Genomic DNA, 21773 nt, shown 5'->3' with positions numbered 1-21773 from the left:
ATTGAACTTATAATATCTAGAATAAGAAAGCTCACATGGATTTTCAAAAATCTTAGGTATGTTGCGAACGTTAAACTACTCCGTAATATATATGTTGCACTGGTTCAATCTGTCATTGTCTATTGTATCCCTATCTGGGGTTGTGCTGCAAAATCCAAATTAATCGAATTAGAGCGTGCTCAGCGATCCTTACTTAAAATTATGCATTTCAAACATTACCGATATCCAACTGACATGCTCTATGCAGACACTAATCTACTTACAATTAGACAGCTATATATACTACACTCAGTATTAAGACAACATAAGACATTAGACTATGACAATACCATACTGAACAAAAGAAGAATAAATATTATATTTCATCATGAACCAGCAAGGACTGCATTTGCATCTAATCAAAATTTCAGATTGTCCTCTTACTTATATAAACAGCTAAATAATAAGCTAGATATATATAATAAAACTTACTATGATTGTAAACGCACATTGATATCTTGGTTGCAGAAACTTACTTATGAAGAAACTGAAGCACTTTTAACACGAATAACTTAATACTGTATTGAAATAAATTACATATTGTAGAATTGTTTAATACATAAATAATATATCATAATAATTAAATTAATAATAATACTAAATGTTATTTTTAATAAAATATAATATGTATTGTATATTTACAACTATGTTTAAATATAGCGATATATGTATGTTAGGAATCATAATAATAATATTAATTAATTAAATATCTAAACTTTGCATGTAATGCCATTATTTTTGAAGAGCGGATCTCACCTAACACAGGTTTTTGTAAACTTAAATGGTGAGACCCTGCTACCCACTTGTACTGCACTTGTTAAAAGGAATAAATGAATTTTGAATTTTTTGAGCTTTCACTATACTTCATACGTTTACAGAAATTTTCGGAGCAGATATCAACCGTCAAATTAGCTTTATAAACTTCAGCCAAATAACAAATAACTGGCTCAATGTCAGAGCAAATGTTCATAAATTCTAATCCCAATCCGAAAGTTTCTTCACCCGTGGTTCCTTAAAAATGCACATTGTTCGAGTTTATAAACCGAGTTGAATGGCGAGTGCTGTCAAAATTCAGCTCAGTCCGTAGCATGACACTGAATCACGTTTTATTGTGACGTAAAACGGAACAGCGATAGTTTTACGCGCGATAAAAATGGCGTCAAGCTTGGTATGGTGTCGTCGGCGTCGTAAGTTTCGATAACATAATCATGGCATTTGTCCCGATTGATAAACATACATACATACATACAAATAATCACGACTATATCCCTTGCGGGGAAGACAGAGCCAACAGTCTATATTGATAAACAAAATTTCATAATTGAAAATAAAAAAAAAATACTAGTTGTTGAGATAATTATTATGTTTTCTTTTATTCTTTTCACCAACCTGGGTTCTTCTTACATTTATACAATTATACATACGTATAGTCACGACTATATCTCTTGCGGGGTACACGGCACCTTCTTAATTTTGTTGCAGACCTTTTTAACCCAATCATTACATATTTACTAGTTATCCAACTCGCATAATTTCCATTGTAAGTCGAAGCGTCCAACCAACGTCCAATCATCCCCACGCCATATTTTCCTACAACCGTCATCAAATAGTAAACTCTACTAATATGAACATTCTTAGAACGTACACTTTCGTCTCAGCGAAGATTTATAACCTTTTTTTCTTGTTTAAAATTACATTCCGGACATCGCGACACTCCGCTGAAGCCTCCAAACTGTTCCTAACTCCTTTTAGGGGAAATAACAGATTTTCGCGCGCTTGACGCATATTGATTGCAGTTTGAACCGTTTTATACACGGTTGAGGTAAGTGTTTGAAATGCGCTCTCAGAAAGATTCCACAAGAAATGGAACGAACCGTTCTACACATTTCTTAAACAAGGATGTTGTAACATACCATCGCGTTTTCCACAGGAGTAGGCATAGACTATGGATTTCCACTTGCTATGATTCCTACGGATCATCACTCTTGTTTCTACATTCATTACCCTTTTCATTAATTCTATTCGTATATAATTATATAACCAATTTTAGTTCATGTCATTCTTATGGTATTTTTTCGGTTTCCTAATTTTTATTACAATTTAGTCAAATACTTAATCTTTTTGCCAATCCAATTAAGGGAACGACTTAACTCAGCTTGGATCTTTGTTATTGGCGCCAAAATACGCGAAATAATTCACTTTCAATCCACATATTTTTATCCCAAAAAGGTCTTGAAAAACTCGAAGTCAACGATCAGCTCAATGGCTAAATAAATAATAGAAATGAAATTTAAACAGTAACAGATCGCTACCCTCTTTATCTTAAACCAGAATCTCAATATTAAAATAAGCCTATAGTTTCAGTATTCTTACAAAAAACTAGCGACCCGCCCCGGCTTCGCACGGGTGCAAAATTCGGAAAAAATTATACATAAAAACCTTCCTCTTCAATTACTCTACCTGTTACAAAAAACCGCATCAAAATCCATTGCGTAATTTTAAAGATTTAAGCATACAGACAAACAGACTAAAATAGCGACTTTATTTTATACTATGTAGTGATATTAAAATTTTCAAAAGGTGACTCTAGATTCAAAAGAAAGGTGCGATTACGCCAAGTGGTCGTAAGACTATGCAGAATCATATTATCAGCTTTCTCCAATCAGTGTCAAGGCAGGAAATGTCACATAGAAGTGCTAATGAGAAAGTATGTCCAAAGGAATCACAACCGGCCTCTAATACATTCGTGTAAATATTATTATCATTTCTATGTACTTATAGGCTCCATCGCCTTGTTAAATTCTTATGGGAAAAATTTAATGCATGTCAACATGCTCCTTTCCTGGTGGGGTAGGCAGAAACTACATCTTCCTTGCTACAATCACTCTTTACTTGAGTTTTATCTTTTAAGCGATGAGTTGAAATGTGTGAGGCAGCCTATCTTCGAAACCATGGCATTCAGCCAATCGTGGCCTGCAAGTCTTCTGACTAATCCTCAGTTTGCCTCGTGAGGGATACGTATTATGTGTATATGCGTGAGTGTTTATAAAATTTATACAAAATTTTAATAATAAGGGTGCATATTTGGTATTTTCATAATAAAGTAGCATAATAATGTAAAGTTAATAAAGTACTTAATTAATTCGAGGTAATTTTATTAAAACGATTTCCATGATTAATATTTTATATGCGCACTGTACTTAAACTTAACTAATTAAACAAATACTCTCTATGTCAAACAATTGATCGTAATTTCAAATCCAACGAGCAAAGCAACGGGAAATGTGGCATTTCTTAGAGCAACTATCATCTATAGAGCGCATATAGCACTCACTTGCATCACCAAAACTGAGATTAGTTATAATTTTATATACATAAATATAATCACGTCTATATATCCCTTGGGGGTAAACATAGCCAGCAGTCCCGAAAAGACTGACAGGCCACGTTCAGCTGTTTGGCATAATGATAGAATTGAGAGTTTATTGTGACAGGTTGCTAGTCTATCGCCTAAAAGAAGAATCCCATGTTCATATGCCTAGTCCCTTAGTCGCTTTTTACGACTGAACGTGGCCTGTCAGACTTTTCGGGACTGCTTGCTCTATTTTCCCCGCAAGGGATATCCCTTGCGGGGAAAATAGAGCAAGCACATCTATATGATGTGATAATATTTATGTATGTGTGTATATAACATATGTACATAACTCATATCCTCAGAAAAGAGTCATATAAGTACATGGTTGAGATAAGATTTGAACCTGTGTCTCCGCGCGCATTTATTCCGCATTTTAGTCGGATCGGGCACCTTACCGATATGGCAACCGACTCTTTTCAACACTCGCACGCACTCTATAACAACAGTCAATACTAACTCTATGCAACGTTATCAAGCAGTAACAATGTTGATCTCGTGCCTAACGGTTTTTTATTAGATTTTAAGATAGCTATATTTCGTTGTCATCTCTTAAATGGTTTATCATCTATCTGATGGAATAAAATTAGTTTACTTGTAGGTTTTTTTTTGTGATACAAAATATGTCAGAGTATTGTTCTTTGTAAGTATTATACGGGACGGGCAATTAATTTGTTTGTTTGTTTGTAAACTCTTTATTGCACATAAAAAAAATATTAACAAATTACAAAACAGTTATTGGATTTACTGTACAATGGCCTATAATATGAACAATATAATTTTAGACCTAGTTAATTTGAAAAAGCAATACGCAAAAATAAAATCACTTATCAAAGGTCATCGCTAAAATACGCACCCAGGACTCCACTCCGAAGAGGTTTTGAATGTAACGAGGATTAACGACAGGAGAAAGAAGTAGAAGATATTAAATTAAAAAAATAATAATAATAAAAAATACACCATCCTAACTCCAGAAGATTGTTTGAGTTGATAGAAGCTTTATAATGTAAGAAACAAACAAGAAGTCCACTTTAACATTTCAAATTATTTGGAAACTCAGGTTAAATTTAACCCAAACAGCTCGTCTGTTGTCTTGCATTCTTAAAACCGAGTGCCTTGAAAAGACTCTGAGGTCACGTTCGGCTGGATGACGTGAAATTGAAAATAAATAAATAAAGAAAAACAAACTTGGATATGCTTGGAACTTTGGAAGCCAGAGATCTAACTGATCTCAAATCGCTAACCCAAATAGAAAATCATTACGAATGCCAACTTCAAGTCGATGTCACGACAATCAGATGAATTGCATGAGAAAATACAGAAAGCACACAAAAGAACCGCGTCGAACTAGTGGGTGGATCGTATCAGCGGTATCGAGAACTGTAATCGATTCGTAGAGATCGAAGAATCGAGTTCCCACGAAATCGAGTCGCTGGCGTGATTCGCGAAATAATAGGTGATATGCAAGGGGTTTGGCACGCGATACGAATTTTTATTGTTTTATTTTCAGCCATTAACATAAACGTTTGTAAATTAAGAACAAACTAACAATTCTGTGGAAGCTTTATTACACGATTGAGTAAAAAATATAGTGTTATGCTCTTAGATTTTATTTGTATCGGGGTGCCGTGTGGTTTAGGGTACTTTAAAATAGAACCACTCCATATCTTTCCCATGGATGTCGTAAAAAGCGCGTAAAGATAAAGCCATACAGCAGAACTTGGCCTAGTGATAAGTTGCTAGCCATCGACTAAAAGTGGAATCACAATCAAATAAGCCTATCCTTTAGTCGCTTTTTACGACATCTATGGGAAAGAGATGGAGTGGCCTTATTTTTTTTTTTCTATTGGTGCCGGGAACTACACGGCACCTTAACTTTGATCAGTTGTTACCATTATGAGCTCCATAATTTTTATTATTATTAGCTGGCCCAAAGGCACTGTCTGCTCTATAAGGTAAAAAACGTACATTTGATGCAATCTACAACTTAAAAAATGTGCGTGCAGGTTGGCTTTACATATTCTTCATGACTTTGCCTAAGGTTACACCAACTTATCTTTATCACTAAATTGCATGTACTTTATAAGGCCCAGAACATTCTACGGGTACCCACATAAGGCATTACATGGATACATATCTAATTAGGTAGGAATTTTTCGACTTTCTCGGAACTGTAATATACAGGTGTGCTAATAGATGATATTTTTTGTTTAAATAATTAATTAATTAATTAATGTACGTTTTTAAACTTTTTAGAATGTACAAAACGAATCAGCACGAAACTTTACAATAATTTATTCTAAACTGTACCAAAAACTTTTCTACAATTCATACATAGGTACATATGTCATGTCTTTCAGTCTTAAAATGACAGATGGGTCAGGAAAAAATAAAATATATCCGAAAATACAACTTCTTATTTCATTCTACAGTTGTTTGTTCAAAATCTGTGTTTGAAACACAAGTTATAAAACTACTGACTTCGTTCAGTGGAATAGTTATTTTGGGCATCATTGAAGCCCTCAAGGATTAATAATTTTCCCCGTTTTTTTCACATTTTCCATTATTTCTTCGCTCCTAATAGTTGCAGCGTGATGTTATATAGCCTTAAGCCTTCCTTGATAAATGGTCCATTCAACACAAAAACGATTTTTCAATTTGAGCCAGTAGTTCCTGAGATTAGCGCGTTCAAACAAACAAACAAACTCTTCAGCATTATAATATCAGTATAGATAAGTGCGCTTCCCAGATTTCGATTCGAGATCTTCTTCTTCTACGGCGCTGTCTAACTAGACAGAGCCGTAATTTATGCAATTATTGTTACAACAAATATTTTAACGAAATGAAAGTATTAAAAATAAAATAAGAAATACTAGACACACCGTCTCGCTCTCTACAAATCTTTTCCACTTTCATACCAACTGGTTCATTACGCACTTGTCTTGCTTCCTGTGGTATCAGACCCTCATAAATTATGTTCGACATACATTACTGCTTTACTAGTGCTATTTTCACGCCTGGAAAGTGTCCATTTTCCAAATACTTCAGTCGATACTATATGTCATGCACATTTGTAAACAACGTAAAAAAGAATTCTAATTGCTCGACTAATTACAGGTAAGTCCAGCATGCTAAATCAAATAATCCAAAAATATATATTAAGGCTAGGTCTATCTTGAAAAGACTGAAAGGCCACGTTCAGCTGCTTAATGATAGAATTCATACATGTTTTTTAATGTAGACAATGTGCATTCGTCCACGATTTAGATTTAAGAGATCTATATTTGTAAATTGACGTCCTATGAAAATGCTGCAGTGTAGTTTGTTCCGCCGCTTCTTCTACACATGCGCTTTGTAAGCGGTAGTAGTTATAATTAGATTTAAGTTATGTGACGTCAATAAGTGATACCTTGTATCCAATTTTGAAAATAAATCTATTCTATTCTATTCTAATTGAGATTCAACTAGTGACAACTCATCGCCTGAGAGGATCCCAAGTTTAAGCCTTGCTCTGATTGACTTTTACAATCTACACGAGAAGAGCAGCAGCTGAAACATGCTATGTTATTCCTTGACTACCAGACCAGCATGGCAGCAGTCATGTATAGGATGGATAACATTTTGTGACATCAAAAAGTAAGGTCTTCCATTCTTCTTCCATCGCACGAGTCCTCACCGCTTTGGACAGAAGCCAAAGGTGGAGATCCTTGATTGGGTATATCTGGATTTTACAAGAAGTCTTATCTCCGCAACCATTGCCCGAACATAACCCATGTTGGGTCATTCTAAAAGCTGTGCACTAGATGAATGCGCCTATTCCCTTAGTCACATTGCGACTAACATGAGAAAGTGTAGTCGTATTCTAAAGTGCTGGATACGACACTCACTTCTATACATACATATACATATAATCACATTTATATCTATTGACAGGCAGAGCCAAGAGTCTTGAAAAGACTCATCAATCAATTCAACTAGTGACAACTCATCGCCTGAGAGGATCCCAAGTTTAAGTCTTGCTCTGATTGACTTTTACAATCGTTTTTTCGTTACTACCAGACAAGCATGGAAGCAGTCGCATATAGGATTGATAACATTTTGTAACATCAAAAAGAAAGGTCTTATGGATAGACAGAGCCAACAGTCTTTTCAAGACTGAGAGGCTACGTTTAGCTGTTTGGCTTGGTGATAGAATTTAGATTCAAATAGTAACAGGTTGCTAGCCCATCGCCTAAAAGACGAATCCCAAGTTTAAAACCCTATCCCTTAGTCGCCTTTTACGACATCCGTGGGAACGGTATGGAGTGGTCCTATTCTTTATTTTATTGGTGCCCGGGATCCACACGGCACTCACACTCACTTCTATAGTCTTAATTATTCCAAATTTATGTTCCCTCTTCCGCAGTGCCGGTAACCACACGGCATACTGAATTTGCATACATACATACATACATACATAAAATCACGCCTCTTTCCCGGAGGGGTAGGCAGAGACTACCTCTTTCCACTTGCCACGATCTCTGCATACTTCTTTCGCTTCGTCCACATTCATAACTCTCTTCATACAAGCTCGGCGGTTTCGGGTACTTTTGACCTGACCCTTTACCAGGACGTCCTTAATTTGATCAAGATACGTTCGTCTAGGTCTTCCCACTCCGACCTTTCCCTCCACACTCTCCTTGTATATCTGCTTAGTCAACCTGCTTTCATTCATCCTCTCCACATGACCGAACCATCTTAACATACCCTTTTCTATTCCTGTAACTACATCTTCTTTCACATCACAACATTCCCTTATCACGCTGTTCCTTATCCTGTCACTCAATTTCACACCCATCATACTCCTTAACGCTCTCATTTCCACTGTATTTATTCTGCTTTCATGCTTCTTTTGCCATACCCAACTTTCACTCCCATACATTAATGTCGGGACCAACACGCCCCTGTGCACAGCCAGTCGAGCCTTTTTGGATAGTTTCTGACTGCTCATAAAGGCATGCAAAGCTCCATTCACCATGTTCCCCGCGTTCACTCTCCTTTCAATATCACTATCATACTTGCCATCTGATGTAAACTTTGATCCTAGATATACAAACTCTTTCACTTGCTCCACTTTTTCTCCTCCAATCAAAATATTACATGCTGTCATTTCTTTCTCCATTTCAAAAACCAGTGTTTTAGTTTTACTTACGTTCACTTTCATTCCTTTCTCTTTTAAAGCTTCATGCATACAGTTTACCATCTCCTGTAACTCCTCCGCTGATGACGCCAGTATAACCTGATCGTCGGCATAGAGCAGACATTTGACGAGTAACTCATTCATCCTTAATCCACTTTTAGACTCTTTCAAATCTGTCAAACAGCTATCCATAAATAGGTTGAACAGCCACGGTGACGCAACACATCCTTGCCTAACGCCTTTCTCAATCTTAAACCACTCAGTGTGCGCTCCGTTTATCCTGACACAAGCACTCGAATCCTCATATAAGGATTTCAGTGCTCGTATTAAGAGACTGCTCACCCCATGCATAGAAAGTGCTGACCACAATTCATTCCTCTCAACTCTGTCATAGGCCTTTTCCAGATCTACGAATGTGCAATAGACTTTTTGACTCTTGGCCAAAAACTTTTCGGCTATGCACCGCAAGGAAAAGACCTGATCAGTACATCCCATTCCCTTTCGAAATCCCGCTTGAGCATCCCATATTTTGTCATCAGTTTCATTCCTGACTCTATTAATCAATACCTTAGCATACAATTTGCCGACGACGCTAAGCAGGCTTATACCACGATAATTTTTGCAGTCCAGCTGTGACCCTTTTCCTTTGTAAAGTGGCACGATAACAGCCTTACACCAATCTTTTGGTACTCGGCCGCTTCTCCAACACAAATTGAAAAGGCAGTACAACTGACTAGCTACTACGCCTTTTCCTGCTTTAAGCATCTCGACCGACACTCTATCACACCCAGCAGCCTTTCCCGCTTTCATACTCTTAAGTGCTTCCACAATTTCGAACATTTCAATTTCGCCTTCCATCTCTGAAACTTCCTTACTGAATTTGCATCCTCGAAAAATTAATTTAACACATTGTTTCAAACAGTCTTTGTTCAACCCGCATACCTGTCCGAAAATTTATTTTTTATGATGCCACATAAAAAACTGGGTATTTTGTGAACAGTAAACTTCATGTTTTTGTATCTGCTTTGCTTGAGTTTTTGTGTCCATTTATGTTATATCCATGTTATGTCAAGTTTTATTTTTATTTTTTAGAAAATTTTTTCTCGATTGTACCTTCTTCTTCTTCCTGGCTTTAGTCTCAATTGCATCCTCATTACTTTGGAGAGGAGCCTAAGGTATTCCTTTAACCATAGATCTTCGTGCCGTGTGGTTCCTGGCACAATTAGAAAAAGAATAGGACCACTCCATTTCTTTCTCATGGATGTTGTAAAAGGCGACTAATGGATAGGCTTATAAACTTGGGATTCTTCTTTTAGGCGGCAGGCTAGCAACTTGTCACTATTTGAATCTCAATTCTATCATTAAGCCAAACAGCTGAACGTGGCCTATAAGTCTTTTAAGACTATTGGCTCTGTCTACCCCGCAAGGTACATAGGCGTGATTATATGTAGGTATGTATAGATCTTCGTTTGGGTGCGTCTGGTTTTTACACACAGCGACTCCCATTTGACATCCGCAACCTTTGCAGGGTAACCAAACCCGAATCGCACGATCGTGCGAATAATTTTCGTGCCAATCGACTACTAACCCGATCACTCATGGTTACACATCCAGTTGCCTGAATGTGCAGGTTTCCTGACAAAGCTTTCCTCACCTTAAGAGCATCGGTTTGAGATGAAAATAAACTTAAAAAAATAATCCTGGATTTGAACCTGTGCCCTTTATGCACATCACGCATTTTAAAGTTCTATCGTTAAGTCATATATGCACGTAACCCCCTCCGGGGTGGGTAGAGCCAAAAGGCTCGAAGGTATTATGATAGTGACAGGTTCCTAGCCCATCATCTAAAAAAATAATTCCAAATTTATTAGCCTTTAGTGAATATGTCATTCCTTAATTTCTAGATTGATAGACAGATTTTCCAGTGTCTGTAAGTTTATTCGTATAAACATTCCCTTCTCTCTCCCTCTTTCTTTCTGTCTCTCAAGACAACCCAAAAAATAATGAGAGAAGAATTGATGCAACCATTATTGTTTTAAAGTTTAAGAATAACGCCACTGATTCCAATACGTTACACAGGGGTGAAGTGCTTATCTCCGAGTCAAAAGGTTTCAAGTTTGATTCTTGACCTGGTCAAAATGCGTAATGCCTTTATATGACCTGGGTCTTGGATTTTACATCAATTACTTAAACGAATAAAAAATTACCGTTAAGTTACTATCCCCTCACACAAAGCCTGAACTGAACTGACGTGAACAATCGGTATGATTTGTTCGAACTTCCTTCAATATTAGATTTCTCAATCTATGGTCACAAACTATCGTAAAATCAGTCCGAACAATAGATACCTAACTGTCGTAATAACTTCAATTCCTCGGCCATCCTCTTTCTACAAGTGGTTTAACTGGATCCATTTGAAGTTTAAGTACATTTGGTACTTCTTAACTTACCTCAGAACTTTTTCCTGACAGACTTCACGTAGCAAATAGTCTCCCACATTTTCACCTCAAAAGCAATCCATAACCAACAGGGTTCACTAAAAACCACATTTGCACTATAAACTTAAACACACATCACTTAACCAAAGCTTAACACTAACTTGAATCACGCGAAAAGTATTGCAACTTGAATAAATCACTTCGGAATATTATAAATGTTATAAAATTTTAAAATTCGAATGCTCGCTTCTCAAAACGGCCAGCTACAAGCGTTTGATGACCCTAAAAGCGGCTTTACTACTGAGACTTGAATGCAAAACGTTGGTTTCTCTTGCGCCGGCGACGGTATGCGAGTTTTATGTGTGTGTGTGAGTTTGTATGTATGGGATTGAGCGCATACAGACTTAAACAGGCTGCACGGTTTTTGTCGATGTCCACGGGGCAAGTAACCTGTGTGAAAGAGCTTTGTAACTTGTAAAGTTTAGAGCTTTTATTGTTAGATTTTTTGAAACTTTCAAACTATATTTGTAAGGTGATTCATTACTTTTGTGTTCTAGTTTGATCCTTTTTTAATGTTATTTGTTTTTGATATACTTACTCATGATAATGAAGTTTCTCATTAAAAAAATGTAATTTTTAATAAAAAGAGACCGATATTAACGATTATAAATTCAAATATTTTAAAAGTCATTAGCACAAGTACATCCATACACAATGTAACTTTCTGAAATTTCCCTCTCTAGATAAACATTATATAAAACATCCGAAGGATAGTATAAAACGTCTGCAATACGCTAAAGAAGGTTTTCGAAATTCTTATGAGAATAAAACTACGAACAAAAGCCAAAATAAGTTTCAGAAAGTTTTTACTGAACTTCTTGTAAAATGTAAACTGCAAGTGAAATTTTTCCTAAATAGTTTTTCTTAAAAACAATTACCTGTAATTAAATTAACATGTTCGAGTTGCAACGCTTTACCTCTACCGAGAGGTTTTTCTGAAAGCTGCTGGTCGATGTCCCGCTAGCAAGCCTCAAGCTCTTATCTTCCATCTCAGCTTGCCGATAACTTAACCGTACATTAGACAGAGACAACCATACGTCTCGGGTTTCCCTACAAATTTGCAGAACTTGAACTAACTCTACTCTGGAATTATTAACGATCAAAAACACGGTCGTTTGGATGATAAGCTGTCTGTTTAAAAAGGTCTTTGGAACTATAACGATGCTTCATTTTAAATGTCTACTTCAGTCGGTCGGGTTTGCGATGTAACCGTATCGTGTATTATGAAGGGATACAGGGCTGATTGGTTGTCCTATAACATTACTAAATAAATGTTATCACCACTTTGTCGCAAATTGTCATGTTCGCAGAATGTCTAATTAGCAGAATATCTCCATATTCCTAGTAACTTTGTCATGTCTGTTATGATATGTTAGATAGTGGTGTTAAAATTTTTTATTTTATATATTGCATTGACTGTTGACTCTTTCTACCCCGTAACGAATAAAAAGGTGATTGTACTTATTTGTTATATGTATTTTCATTTTGACGACAATTTTTTTTTTCTTCAGGTAATCTAAACTAAACGTTTTTCTTTGATAGAAACATAAATTACTTTATTTAGAAAAGTAAAACATTAAAAAAAATATAACTACCTACTATAATACTGTTAGTATCGTGTTAGACAATTACAGCGTACAAAATTGTATATCTATCTCCTTACTAATTCTATAATTGCAATCAAGATATAAAATTGGATGCATTATGCAAATAACAAAATAGACATTTTGCGAACGATATTATGCCAAACTAACGTCGTGTGAATGCGACATTTTGTCGCTAAATTTTATCGCTTTCACTTCATGGTTTTACTGCATTATGCTGTTATGTTAATTAAATCCAATATAATATATTCATGTGTGTTATGAAATTAATTATAAAATTAATAAAATATATTAATTATGATTTCCTTCCTTGCGGGATTCGGCATGCTACTTTTATCGACAGATTTTAAAAGATAGTTAAGTAATAAAGAATAGATTAAGATTTTTGCCAATCTAATTCAACCTCACGGTGGATTCTTAAGTAAACATTAACAACAAGATACAAAAATAATTATACGTTCTTGGTGAATTTACATACAAGTAACTCATGTGGATTATAGGATCTGAACGCCGTGTGGTTACCGGCACTTTAGAATAGGACCACTCCATATCCTTCTCATAGATGTCATAAAAAGCGACTCAGGGAAAAGTTAGGATTTTTCTTTTAAGCGATGGGCTATCAATCTGTCTTTATTTAAATCTCAATTGATCATAAATCCATATAGCTTAACGTGTCCTTTCAGTCTTTTTAACACTGTTGGCTCTGTCCACCCCGCGAGGGATATAGACTTGATTATATGTATGTTGTTATTAAAAATGTAAGTGCATTCATTAGAGATCACATAAGTGACCTTGCGTTACAAGTTTTACGGGACAAAGTAAATATCATAATTTACCCAGTAAATTTATCTATTACGAAACACTTTGACTTCAATTAAGTATGAGGGCTTATTATAATCAATATAAATTTCTGGAATAATAAAGTGCGCATTGGTTAAATCTTTTTTTGTAATAGTTATGGGGAGACGTTGCAAAACTGACATAATGTATTTACGCTTAACCACACGAAAATTACTTATCTATAAACATGCATTGTGTTGATTATGCGTAGCGTTGTGCCGTGTGGTTGCCGGCACCACTCCGTATCTATCCCATGGATGTCGTAAAAGGCGACTAAAGAATTAGCTAATAAACTTGGGATTCTACTCGTAGGCGATGGGCTAGCGACCTGTCATTATTTGAATCTCAATAACATCATAAAACCATACAGCTGAACGTGGCCTTTCAGTCTTTTTAAGACTGTTGGCTCTGTCTACACCGGTCACTAGCTCATCGCCTACAAGAGACTACTTAAAAAATAACCACAGACACGTCACTCAAGTTAACTAACTGTACTATAGTTATGATAACAACAACATAAAAATGTCCTCAAATATTTATTTAATTACTTCAAGCACCGCCCCGTAGACGCACTGAATACATACAAAATCAAACATGCCAATAAAAAATAACATATCCACAATCTCATGATCATACTTTCGATGAATAATAATAACGCATACAGTGTGGGACATTCCTAAATATTCCGTCTTTGTCGCTCGCGTGGTTTCGGCTATGAGAGAAAGAGACGGACGCTGAAGGAAGGCTCTTATCGTTCATTCCAAGAATAACTTTCCCATAGAAGTGAGCACAGAAGGGTTATGGGTAAGGAATGCAAAAACAGCATCATTCCGGAATAGTTTGTCATAAATTTGTTTAATGTTTCGTAATGGCGCCGTGGTATGGACTAATTTGAAAAATGTGTTGTGGAGACTCAATGACGAGTATTTATACGTATCTATCATAAGAAAATGCAGCGTTATGCAATAGAAATAAATATTTTGCGTTATAATTATATAAATATATATATCTTATCTTATTACCCTTCTGCAGTTATTAAAAAACATATTGAGCGTCGATGGTCGAATGGTTAAGGTGGCCGAGTAAAATGCGCAAGTAATGCGTGTGCGCATAGGTTCAAATCCCACATCGGCCATGTAAAATGTCTCACTTTTCTGACTTGTGTATTTACATTAGAGTGCTAATCGATTATTTTACGGTGAAGGAAACCTGCACATTTAGACAACTGAGTGTGTAACCATGATTCTATATGAGTTAAGTTTTGATATATAGTATCTGTTAAAACATCTCTTTCTAAGTAGTTTAAAGTTAATTCTGTGAAACAAGAATGTCGTTTTAGCATTAAGTTTTAATATATTGTAATGTGCTTAATTCTGCTGATTCCTAATTAAATTAATTTAAAAAAAAGTTCCACAGTTGCGTAGGTCAGAGGGCAGTCGCTTCGTGTAAAAACCTGACTCACCCAAACCGAGATCGTGGTGGTAAAGGTTTACCCGGGCTCCTCTCCAGAGAGGTGAGGTTGTGACTGGGACTTACGCCAGAAGAAAGTGGACTTCTTAAGAAAACATATAAGCCAATGTTCAGCTTTCTACTCCCAGTAGATTCGGTTATAGGTACATTGTCTGTAAAACACCTAGTGACGCAAGAATTTGTAAAACTTTTAAATTATGTTAATGAATAGCAGTGCCCGCGACTTCGTCCACGTGGAATAGTTATTTTGGGCGTCATTAAAGCCCACAATGATGAATAATTTTCCCCGTTTCTTATCACATTTTCCATTATTTCTTCGCTCCTAAAAGTTGCAACGTGATGTTATATAGCCTAAAGTCTTCCTCGATAAATGGTCTATTCAACACAAAAATATTTTTTTCCATTCGAACCAGTAGTTCCTGAAATTAGCGCTTTAAACAAACAAACTCTTCAGCTTTATAATATTAGTATGCATTGCATTCGCTTAGAATAGATTCCCGTGAATTCCCATACGACAGATTCCTTGTACAAAAGCTTGTATATCTATTGGAGTGTATAATATTGTGGCAACTGGTTGAATCCGGAACAATCCAGTTCATTCATGTATAATGGTACACAAGCACACATTAATCTAGTTTCCTAAATAGTCTTATTAATAAAAATGAAAGGCCCGTCACACATAAGGCATGATATTTCGTGTAATTTTTTTAAACCCAGGGCTTATTTTTATATAATCTGCATAAAATAAATATGGAAATAACTCGTGATCTTCTAAGTATATGTCCCGGCTGCTTATTAAGTATAGGCGGCTCCTGAATCCAGGATCAGTTCTAGAATTAGAACTGATCGATAGTATAGATAATTGTGAATTTGATGTTATTGAAAAAAAAGTTGCAGTGCGGTATGTTACCACTTCTTATGCTTTGAAAGCGGCGGTAAAATTAGTTTTTAACTAATTTATTCGTCGTCAACCAATGTTGCGAAACCAAAAGATATGACATTAAGTTTATTTGAAATGTCCCATGAGATTGAATAGAAATCTTCAATTGAATTTGAATAATGTTCTCTGTCAGAGCCAATGGTTGACTGGTAGATAGCATGCTTCTAGCATTAAGTCCGCCAATTGTGCTATACATTTATATTTAATTTCAATTTAAATAAAAAAAAATGACCAGTATGACCAAGCTCCCGGGGGAAAAGAGGCAATCCATTACACTGAACGACTTTTCGTAATCCCCACGACACACGATATGTTTCCACGCACATTGTATAAGCTATTTTCAGTCTTTCATTTGTTAAATTGGCTCTGTCCACCCCATGAGATAAAAAGACGCAATATATGTGTGTATGAGCCTTCAAACTCATGTATGTACATCTGAAGAGAGTCATTGTTACATAGCCTCAGGCGGATTCGAACTTGGAACCTTTTGATTACCTATAATTTACTGTTTGCTTAACGTTCTATTGGGTGATTGGCCTTGTATTATGATAATGTGTAATTTAACTATTTTTATGATATGACCGATTTGATTTATATCGATAACGGTGTTATAATTCGATTTATAATGAGATGAGATGTTCTCACATATACATTAGTTCATTAAAATATTTAAAAAAAAATGGCATATGATTCGTATCATCTTAACTAGCTTTTGTTTGCGATCTGTGATGTACATATTATTACTTGTATATCCATTGCAGGGTAGACAGAGCCAAAAGTCTTGAAATTCTTCTTTTAGGCTTGTGATACTTCTTTTAGGCGATGGGCTAGCAACCTGTCACTATTTGGATTTCATTGCTATCATCAAGCCTAACAGCCGAACTTGGCCTATCAGTATTTTCAAGACTCTTGGCTCTGTCTACCCCATAAAGGATATAAACTGTTGGATCTGTCTAAGCCGTAAGGGATTATAAGTACACATTTGTATATACATAAATAGATGTGACTATATGTATATACATACATACACATTTGACAGATCCAAGTGTGCCGTGTAGTTCCCGGCACCAATACAAAAAATAATAGGACCACTCCATTACATACTTGTGTGTGATTCTTTTTTTAGGTGATGGGCTAGAAACCTGTCACTATTTGGATATCAATTCCATCATTAAGCCGAGCAGCTGAATGTGGCCATTCAGTATTTTCGGGACTATTGGCTCTGTCTACCCCGTAAGGGATATAGACGTGACTATATGTACATACATGTATGTATGTAGGCAGATCCAACAGTTTCAAACAGACTGAAAGGCTGCTTTTCGCTTCGTGCTAAAATCTTTTATACCGTACATGTCTTAACTCAAAGGAATAACAAACCGACCGGCTTAAAAGGCTAAATTATTTGGTCTTATATGTATCATACGCATGTATAGCCGCGTATACCGGACCGTTACAAAATATTTAAACCATAGAAAAACAACATGTCCTTGTACATACATACATACATATGGTCACGCCTATATCCCTTGCGGGGTAAACAGAGCCAACAGTCTTGTAAAGACTGATAGGCTACGTTCAGCTATTTGGCTTAATGATAGAATTGAGATTCAAATAGTGACAGGTTGCTAGCCCATCGCCTAAAAAAGAATCCCAAGTTTATAAGCCTATCCCGTAGTCGCCTTAAACGACATCCATGGGAAAGAGATGGAGTGATTCCATTCTTTTTTGTATTGGTGCCGGGAACCACACGGCACACCACTGTTCTGTTAACCACTTTATTTTATTCTTCGGTAGCATTGATCGGGTCTGATAATCGATCTCGGGAATGTTTTAATTAGGTTACCGACGCGTGACGTCACGTAGGACTCGCCTGCGGGGTGGGGGGAGGAGTGGGGAGAGGGGGGGGGAGTAAAAACAGCGGCGTGGAGGCATGTCGGCGCTTCGGTAAATGGAAAATTCTGAAACCAAGTTTGTAGGAAATTAACGCAAGTTTTTATTTCAAGGTGGGGTTATCAATTGATTGTTTGAATGTTGGTGTCGGATTTTCACAAGGTTCGGGATTCGATTCCTGCTAAATTATACACGAACGTTTTTGAAGCAAACGTCATGAGTTTTATGGATAGGAAAATAAAGAAACGTAATTAAGTGGCATGCCTTGTCAAACGTTGCAAAAAAATAACTCATAAAATCATTCTGATGACCTACATATGTTTCTGGAATATTCCGAAAGTAAGCTCCCGGACAAAATCAAGGTTTAGTATACGAAATTTCAACGGACAGTAAAACTGAAACAAGACTGAAAAAATAGCGAAACAGAGATAGTTTCTCGCGCGATTAATATGGCGTGTGTCATGGACAGGAGGGGCAGGAGTAAGAGAATCCATACAAAAGTCTCACAAAACAAGACGATGAAGCTTTTATACAAAAGACATAAACGCGTTCGCCTTTGTTTCAAGGGTTTTCTGTGAATTTTACACTCACATTCCTATCATGTCTTTATCTTTCACGGGATAAACAGTGATAATAGTGACAAGACTTGAAAGCCAAGTTTGGCTGGGTGACTTAATAATGAGTGCCGTGTGGTTCCCGGCACCAATAGAAAAAAGAATAGGACCAATCCATCTCTATCCATGGATGTCATACATAGCGACTAGACGTTCAGTTGTATGGTTTTGTGATGGAATTTATATTCAATCTAAAAAAACTAGCATAAAAATATATTTTTCTGGCTTCTACCGTTAGGTTCACAAAATCCAACATGTCTGGCGTCTGTTTGTTTGTAATTAACAAGGTCCTAAACAAACGGAATGGGGAGGAGTGAACAAAGGACGATAAGACGAGTTGAGGACGTACAATGAGGTGTGTGTCTTAATCTTATGATTAGTGAGAAATTACATGTCCTGTTTTTAAATACATACATACATATGGTCACGTCTATATCCCTTGTGGGCTAGACAGAGCCAACAGTCTTGAAAAGTCTGAATGGCCGCGTTCAGCTATTTGGCTTAATGATAGAATTGAGATTCAAATAGTGATAGGTTGCTAGCCCATCGCCTAAAAAAGAATCCCAAGTTTGTAAGCCTACCCCTTAGTCGCTTTTTACGAAATCCATGGGAAGAGATGGAGTGGTCCTATTCCTATTTGGATTGGTGCCGGGAACTACACGGCACAATAAAGGAATAAAGGAAACAAACAATAAAGGAACTAGATAATTCAGTAAAAAGCTATTATTGCTCATTCGTGGATTATTGTCATTTTTTATCCTTCAGTCGCCTCCTACGGTAACCACAAGAAGAAGTATAGCGTTAACAAAGTGCACACCCTTGTGGTTACCGTCACAAACTAAAGAGAGATACTGTTACCGTAGGAGGTTATGAAACTATTTTTTTTTAAATTACTAGCTGTCCCGGCAAACGTTGTTTTGCCATATAAATAATTTTTAAGTAATTTCTAGGTAAAAAAAATTGTCAAGTGTGGACAACCCTTATCAATAAGAGGTATGAAAAATAGATGTTAGCCGATTCTTAGACCTACTGAATATGCATGCAAAATTTGGTTAAAATCGGTTAAGCCGTTTCGGAGGAGTACGGAGACAAACATTGTGACACGAGAATTTTATATATAAGACTAGCTGTTGCCCGCGACTTCGTCCGCGTAAAGTTCGAGTTGAATCTTAACCATACAGTCAGATACAGACAGACAGACAGACAAAAAATGTAAAAAAAATCTCTATTCGTTTCAGTCAAAATCTATACTAATATTATAAAGCTGAAGAGTTTGTTTTGTTTGTTTGTTTAAACGCGCTAATCTCAGAAACTACTGAACCGATTTGAATAATTCTTTCACTGTTAGATAGTCTATTTATCGTGGAAGGCTATAGGCTACATTTTATTCCGGATTTCCTACGGGAAACGTCAACAATGCAGGTGAAAGTTGAATGAGTCGGCCATCTCCGAGCTTTCCACGCGAACGCTGCGCAAACCAACAAAGATATAGTAAAACAATGTACTTAAGATGTGAAGTACTCATTTTTTGCCACAAAAAAGTCCGCGAGAGCATATATCTATCTCTTATGGTTTACTTACAATAACCACTTTTATGTTCATTTTTTAAGATTATTTTTCATTATAAACATAAGTTATTTTGAAACCAATTTTCTTTAATTCAGTATTAATCCTTATCCAAATAAATATGTTTATTACTTTCGGCTTTTCATGTAGACTAAAATTGCCATTTACAGTATATAAATCAGACGAATAGGTTTTGAGATATAGTCGTTTTAAGCAATTTGCAGCGAAACATTTAATACGGCGAACCAGCGTTCTTTCTAATACGCGTGACCACCTGACCTCTCACCCTAAACGCATATATACGGTCTCCGTTCGGTCGCGGGTAATGATGTGGGCCAAGTCATCGCCAAATCGCATAACAATTAGCAGCTTTAATTGATAAAGCCGAGGAGGATGTTTGCAAAAATAAATATGATACCCAAAATAACTATTCCACGCGGACGAAGTCGCGGGCACAGCTAGTATTAAATAAACAGACAAAATATTTTTACCGTTTTATTATATGTAGTATTTTGATTTTCAGTTTTTTTTAATAAAATACTCAAACAACACAAAAAAAATATTTTTAATAAATATTAATTCATATCTTGTTTTTGTTGGGACTCGAACTTGGACCGTCAACTTCACAGTCTCACGCGCTAACCACTGGACCATCGAAGCCGTTGCGGTGGTGTCGAAATTACAGTAGACTACATACATATGGTCACGTCTATATCCCATGCGGGGTAGACAGAGCCAACAGGCTTGAAAACACTGCCACGTTCAGCTATTTTGCTTAATGATAGAATTGAGATTCAAATAGTGATAGGTTGCTCGCCCATCGCTTAAAAACGAATCCCAAGTTTGTAAGCATATCCCTTAGTCGCCTTTCACTTATATTTATATGCTATAGGTGTAATGCTGTCGTATAATGATAAATGACGTTGAATTTTAAATTTCGTAACTTATTTGCAGGCAAACTCATGCCTTGAGTTCATTCAAATGTTGATAACTTTTTTTTTAGTGAACCGATTTTGATGAAACAAACTTTAAATGTTCTTCTGAGTTAAAACAAAGCAATTAGTGAAAGTAAATCGGTTCAGTACTTTCGGAGATAATCGTGATCATACATACAGACAGACAAGAAATTCAAAAAAAAAATTTTTGCTTTCTATTATTCATTTTAAGTGTCCCTCTATCCATTTCAGTCAAAAATACTAAATGTACAGACAAAATATTTTTACTATTTTATTATATGTATAGATTAAGCAACGAACTTCAACTTTAAAGAATCAGCCAGCCAGTAAATCAAACCTAAATAATATCTCGTTAAAGCTATAACAAATGGTTTATTACTATCGTATATGATATAGGAAACTGGCTGAGGTATTTCTATAACAATGAGCTATTCGGTAGTGGCGCGCAGTGGGTCACTTATTATATGGCGCCCTGTGCAACTTAGACGGATTTGAGTCACACATTGTCATTGCGGATAACGTATTAAAATCACGTCTATATCCCTTGCGGGGTAGACAGAGCCAGCAGTCTTGGAGAGACTGAATATCTGTACATTCAGACAACTGGATGTGTAACTATGAACCAATTTGGCATCTTGTTCTCTTGGCAAGAGTGAATAGGCACTATGTATTTGAGCTTGCGTACACCAACTTAAGCATCATCTTGCTTACCACCAGGTAGATTGAAGACAAAGGCATTAAAATCTATTATAAAAAAAAATTTGG

The 21773-nt window shown here is 36.2% G+C and overlaps 1 protein-coding gene across 1 annotated transcript in view; it reads right to left on the bottom strand.

Moving 5' to 3' along the window:
- Nucleotides 1-11336, bottom strand: part of LOC106134429 (F-box/LRR-repeat protein 7) — a 47725-nt gene extending 36389 nt beyond the window's left edge. The window contains exon 1 of the mRNA XM_013334492.2: nt 11081-11336. The gene's annotated coding sequence lies outside the window, so the exon portion shown is untranslated. The remainder of the gene's footprint in view (nt 1-11080) is intronic.
- Nucleotides 11337-21773: the final 10437 nt, after the last annotated feature.

Source organism: Amyelois transitella, chromosome 20, assembly GCF_032362555.1.
Source record: "Amyelois transitella isolate CPQ chromosome 20, ilAmyTran1.1, whole genome shotgun sequence".
NCBI classification, from domain to species: Eukaryota; Metazoa; Arthropoda; class Insecta; order Lepidoptera; family Pyralidae; genus Amyelois; species Amyelois transitella.
Note: the sequence above shows the minus strand (reverse complement) of the source record. Positions and strands in the feature narration are given on the sequence as shown.